Genomic DNA, 6,000 nt, shown 5'->3' on the forward strand with positions numbered 1-6,000 from the left:
CAGGGAAGAGGGCCGCCTGTTGATCGTCGCTGCACCGGGTGTCGATTTCTCAAAGACCTGTGGGCTGTGGGTGCAGGAGGTCCTTTGCTGTCGGTTATCTTCGTCCAGGGCAGTCGCGGTCAGGGGTGTCCTTGGGATTCCCTCTGCAGGCGTCATCGTGGAGGGGTGGAGAGGTCAACCCAGGATGGGCACTTGGTCGCTGTCACCTGAGGGTCCTCTCTAGTCAGTTGGGCCACCTGGACTCAGGCCCTGGGCATCAGGTGCAGAGTGGTAAGGACTCACGCTTCTGGAGTGAAGTGGGAGTCCCTCAGAAGAGGTTTCTTCTTCAGTTCTTCCTTGGACAGGGCCGCTGTCCACGGGAGCTCTTGATCCTCTGTGATGCAGGCAGTCCTCTGGAGGTTTTTCAGAAGTCGCTGGACCTGTTGGACGCGTTGCTTTTCTTCTGCAGGTTTTTTGAAGCAGGAAACAGGCCAGTAGGTTGTTGTCTCCTTTCCTTCTCTGCTGGGGTTTTCGCTGAGCAGTCCTTCTTCTTCTTGTGAGGTCGTCGGAGATCTGACTAGCTTGGTTCAGGGAGCCCTTAAATACTAACTTTAGGGGCGTTTTTAGGGGTTAGAGAGCAGTAGCCAATGGCTACTGTCCCTGAGGGTGGCTACACCCTTCCTGTGCCCACTTCCTTTGGGGAGGGGTCACATACCTAACCCTATTGGTCCCTGTCCTCCAAACCAAGATGGAGGATTCTGCAAGGAGGGGGTCACTTCAGCTCTGGACACCTTAGGGGTGGTCCTGGCCGAGGTGGTGACTCCTCTTTGTTTTTCCTAAATATCCCTCTGGACTTGCTGCCAAAAGTGGGGCTTTGTCCGGGAGCTGGGCATCTCCACTAGCTGGAGTGCCCTGGGGCATTGTACCACACAGCCTGAGCCTTTGAGGCTCACCGCTAGGTGTTCCAGTTCCTGCAGAGGGGAGGTGTGAAGCACCTCCACCCAGTGCAGGCTTTGTTTCTGGCCTAAGAGAGCACAAAGGCTCTCACTCCAGGGGGTCAGAAACTTGCCTGCTAGTGGCAGGCTGGCACAGACCAGTCAGTCCTACACTAGAGGATTGGATAAAATACAGGGGACATCTCTAAGAAGCCCTCTGTGTGCCTTTTCTCATAAATCCAACACTGGCATCAGTGTGGGTTTATTATTCTGAGAAGTATGATACCAAACTTCCCAGTATTCAGTGTAGCCATTATGGAACTGTGGAGTTTGTTTTGACAAACTCCCAGACCATATACTTAATATGGCCACACTACTTACAATGTCTAAGAATGGTCTTAGACACTGTAGAGGCATATTGCTCATGCAGCTATGTCCTCACCTGTGGTATAGTGCACCCTTTCTTAGGGCTATAAGGCCTGTTAGAGGGGTGACTTACCTATGCCACAGGCAGTGTTTTGTCTGCATGGCACGCTGAGGGGGATGCCATGTCGACTTTGCCTTTTTCTCCCCACCATCGCACACAATCTGCAATGGCAGTGTGCATGTGTTAGGTGATGGGTCCCTTAGGGTGGCACAACACATGCTGCAGCCCTTAGGGACCTTCCCTGGTCACAGGCCCTTGGTACCACTGGTACCGTTTACAAGGGACTTATCTGTGTGCCAGGAGTGTGCCAATTGTGGAAACAATGGTACATTTTTAGTGAAAGAACACTGGTGCTGGGGCCTAGTTAGCAGGGTCCCAGCACACTCTCAGTCAAGTCAGCATCAATATCAGGCAAAAAGGGGGGAGGATAACTGCAACAAGAGCCATTTTCCTGCACATAGATTTTAGATTATGCTACAGCTGACACTGGGAATCAGGTTTTTCGGACAGGCACATTGCATGATGGTCCAATTAGGAAGATAATTTCTATGGTTCGGGAATATTGTTTGCTTTAAGTGTATAGAGAGTTTTATGTTATGCTGTGCATATAGCATCACAGGGGCTCTACAAGATCAAGTAATCAAATTTATATGCAATATTTTATGTAAAACTCTATTAAAAACTAAAACTAAGTGGCAACTCTGTAATAAAAAGTGTTGGCAAAGCCAATAGGTATCACGTTTGTTTTTTCTTTTGCATTCTATCTTACTCTGGAATTGGATTATAAATAATATAAAAAGGTTATAATAATGTTTTTTTTAAATTGATAAACCGTTCATAGATGTTTATGATGTTGTTTATTAATTCAAAATATACATCACAACATAAACAACTATGAACGGTTTATGGTATTTAAAACAAACATTATTATAACCTTTTTGTAATATTTATTATCCAGTTAGATACTAAGATAGAATGCAAAAGAAAAACAAAGGCGAAACCTATTGCCTTTGCCAGTGCTTGTTTTAATTTGCTGTCAATGGCTTCCTCATACTTCACCGCGAGGCTAATATAAGGCGAGGTTTAACACCTCAGTAACCACAGGTACTACTATTAAACAAATGCGTGTCCCACTGCGTTTAAAGATGTTCACAGAGGCAAAGGCGACGTGCAGAGCTCAGCAGCACACAGAAGGCGGTTCAAATTGGCTTACTGGGGTTTTACATTTTAGATTAAGGGGCAGCAGTTGATGGAGAGGTCATGAATGACGTGTAAGCACGGAAGGCTTGGCTCGTTTAGGTTTTGAGAGTCAAGAGGATCTCGAGTTGAGTCAGGCCTCAGCATCTGGCTCAAGCCTTTTCTGTCTCGCCTACCGGGCTGTCGTGTGCTGCTGACTTGACGGGGAAGACGGAGCAGACCTCGGGCGAAGGGGAGAGGTCACTTCAGTGTGCTCTGTGCCTTCACTAAGATCCAGATTCCACCCCTCTCCGGGCTGGTTATCACAAGGGTGAGCCAATTTGATGGGAGCAGAACACACCGCAATGCCCCAGGTACTGCCCTCGTGGTTCTGAAGGAGAGCTTTTTTGAGTTCAGCTATCTTGCCAGTCTCATGTATTAATACAACTTATGATGAAAAATACATGGATAGATGCATACATACTTAGCGGGGCTTTGTGGCGGACATCTTCATCTGTCTGTAAATTGCCATTCACATTCAACTTCCCTCCAGGACAGAAGGGGGCAGTGGCTCAGCCCTTTTCAGCGGCTGGCTGTCTTGCACTGTGAGTGATAGTATTTTTGCCAGATCAGGTACACATCTGCTTGAAAGGTCGTGCACTTCAGTGCCAGGGACTGTTAGGCCAATCTTTCTTTTAACGTCTTTTTTTATTTAACTTTTTTTTGCTTTGTTTTTTACTTGTTTCTGAATTTTTGCAAGCTCCCAGCAACGCCCCACGTTTTTACTTTTAAAATGTTCCTTTTGATTGTATAGGCTTGCAAACATTATTACAAGTTTACCAAGGCCAGAACTGCTATTTTTGCCAATGCTTGTATGAGAAATTATTTTTTTTTCCCTGTTGTGTAGAACAATAACATATTGTTTTATGTAGAAATAACCCTGAACATTTGATCTGCTAGCTAACATTTGTTTCTAGAAAATATCTACGTAATCATTGGTGTTAAAAACTCCATGGTTCAGCGCCAGACCTAAATAAATGAATTGTGACTTAAAATGATAGCGTGCTGTAAAAGGATCGAGAACCCAGAAAACACAGTATACATCTTCATGCTGCTCAAAATATACCTTGGCAAATATACAAATACGGGGGGATCACAGAATTTTCGGAATATACAAATCTAATGTGCATCGATGCAACATCAGTGCACGATAAAGCAAAACAATCCACAAAGACAGGGTTCTTGAAGGATTCACAATAAGAATGCATGGTGTTCAAAGGACTGTCCAGAATTGAAACACCATGCAAGAGTGGGCTGGAGTTGGAGTAGATGCTATTTAATACCATTCTTGAAAGCAGAGTGGAGCAGGGGCCACTCACAGAGATGGAGGAAAGAGATTCCAGATCCTTGGGGCAAACCTGTGAATAAATCTAAGAGGATGTACTGCTGGTTGAAAGCAAAAGTATCGAGGTGCAGTACGTCAGTACTGTGGAGACTGGCACTGGGGGCATTGAGAGGGGAGGATTCTGTGGACGAAGCATGGCGTTTTACACATGTATCAAACTTACAGAGAGCATTGTAGAGGAAAGCAGTGATCACAATGTTATGTACTGGTAGTCAAAACAAGCAACTGCACGTAACAAGGCTTTGATGGGGACCTCTAGGCTCTCTAGACCTAGCAGCAAGGAGTTGCTGTAATCCAAGGTAAGGCTTAAACAAAAGTTAGCAATTTTGTCTACCAAAATGAGTTTTTTTGACGACTTTCAATATTCTAAGCTGAAACTGAGCATTTTTGGCCGTAGTGTGCATGTGTGGTTCCTGGACTAACCTACTGTCTAATATGAAGGCCAAAAGATTACCCTTATCAGTGCTAGTTTGAGCACAGCTGAACAATGTGGGGAAGGTCAGCCTTGTTTGGGCTGATGAATTGGAAACATCAAGACGAGTAGGAATTAAGGCCCATATTTATACTTTTTTAGTGCCGCATTTGCGTCATTTTTTGACGCAAAAACAGCACAAACATCCAAAATACAAATGAATTTTGGATGTTTGTGCCGATTTCGCGTCAAAAAAACGACGCAAATGCGGCGCTAAAAAAGTATAAATATGTGTGTTCAGTTTGAAGTAGAAGAGAAGTGTCTTTTGAATTTTAACTTATGCATGGCTGGGGGGTCAAAATGAAGAAAGACTCAGAAGCTATTTCAGGTATGTCTGCTTGCTGTCAGGGTATTGCTGATAGCCTTCTGCTAGATTCATGAGGTAGTTCTCTTAAAAGCTACAAATATAAGGCGAAGGAATCTGTGTGAGGTGCGCTAATGAGTCACCTTACTTTTCAAGTTGGTAGCAGTTGTTAAGACAAGAGGATAAACCTTTTAGCACTTAGCCTCATCTTTAAAAGTAGCTCTGAAGTGTATGAAGAAAGACTGTACGGCCAAAAAAAGAGGGCAAATCAAGAAGAATGAGGAGGCGTGATTTTCCTTAATCAAAAAAGCTGATAGTTTGAACAATTTGTATCACTGTAATTTCAATGCTCTAGGCTGAAAATCGGCCTATAGATGTTGAGTAGATTGTTGTCCTATGTTGGTATGTAATGTCACTCCGAATAATTTTGTCCAGGAACAGCAGACCATTAATTGGTCAGTGGCTGTTACATTTAGATTTCCATTTGCTTTTGTTTATGATTGGTTTCCCATGACCACCATTAAATTAGTCATGGACTGGGGGAGGAGTGAAAACTATTTGTCCAGAAGGGGCCAATGTGGTGGCTGCTAGGTTTTGTAGGATAAATACAGGTAATAGTCTGTGAAGTAGTGGAATCGGTTTGATGATTTTGAACTGAGGAGGAGAAGTAACCTTACATAAGGCGGGAGAATCTCTCATCAATATCTCATTGGTGATTGTTGCAATTCCACAATAAAACAAGGGGTAAATGTGAGAGACCATGGGAGTGGGTTTTGTTGATTAAACAGTTTAATTGGATGGTACTTAAATATAAATGAGATATTACAAAGGGTGATTTGGCTTGGAAGATGTGGTTTTGTAATGACGTATTTCCTCCTAGATGTACAGAAGAGTAGCAGAGTAATGTTTATGCAATTTACTCTCAATGATCCTAGTTTTTTTTATTCATCATTAATTTCCTCAGAGAACCAATGAAAGAGGTATAATCATCAATGATGTTTAGACACAACATTGCTATAGAGAAACATGAGTATTTGTGACAATGTTTGTGTTGGGCAGGTGTAACGAACATTTGCAAATCTTGCTCTTCAGGTTCTGTTTTTTAAAGTGAAAACAAAGATCGAGTCATGTTTGTGTTGGGCAGAGAGCAAGATTTTACCAAAAGGTAGAGAGAAGGGGTTTAAAGTGAGATCTTCAGTCAATTCGTAAAATGTCTTTGAGGTGATGAGATCCAAGAAGGAGCTTTCTTTGTGGTTAGGTTTAGGACAACAGTGAATTATGGCATTGTTCTTGAAGGAAGAG

Source organism: Pleurodeles waltl, chromosome 3_1 (assembly GCF_031143425.1).
Source record: "Pleurodeles waltl isolate 20211129_DDA chromosome 3_1, aPleWal1.hap1.20221129, whole genome shotgun sequence".
Taxonomy (NCBI): Eukaryota; Metazoa; Chordata; class Amphibia; order Caudata; family Salamandridae; genus Pleurodeles; species Pleurodeles waltl.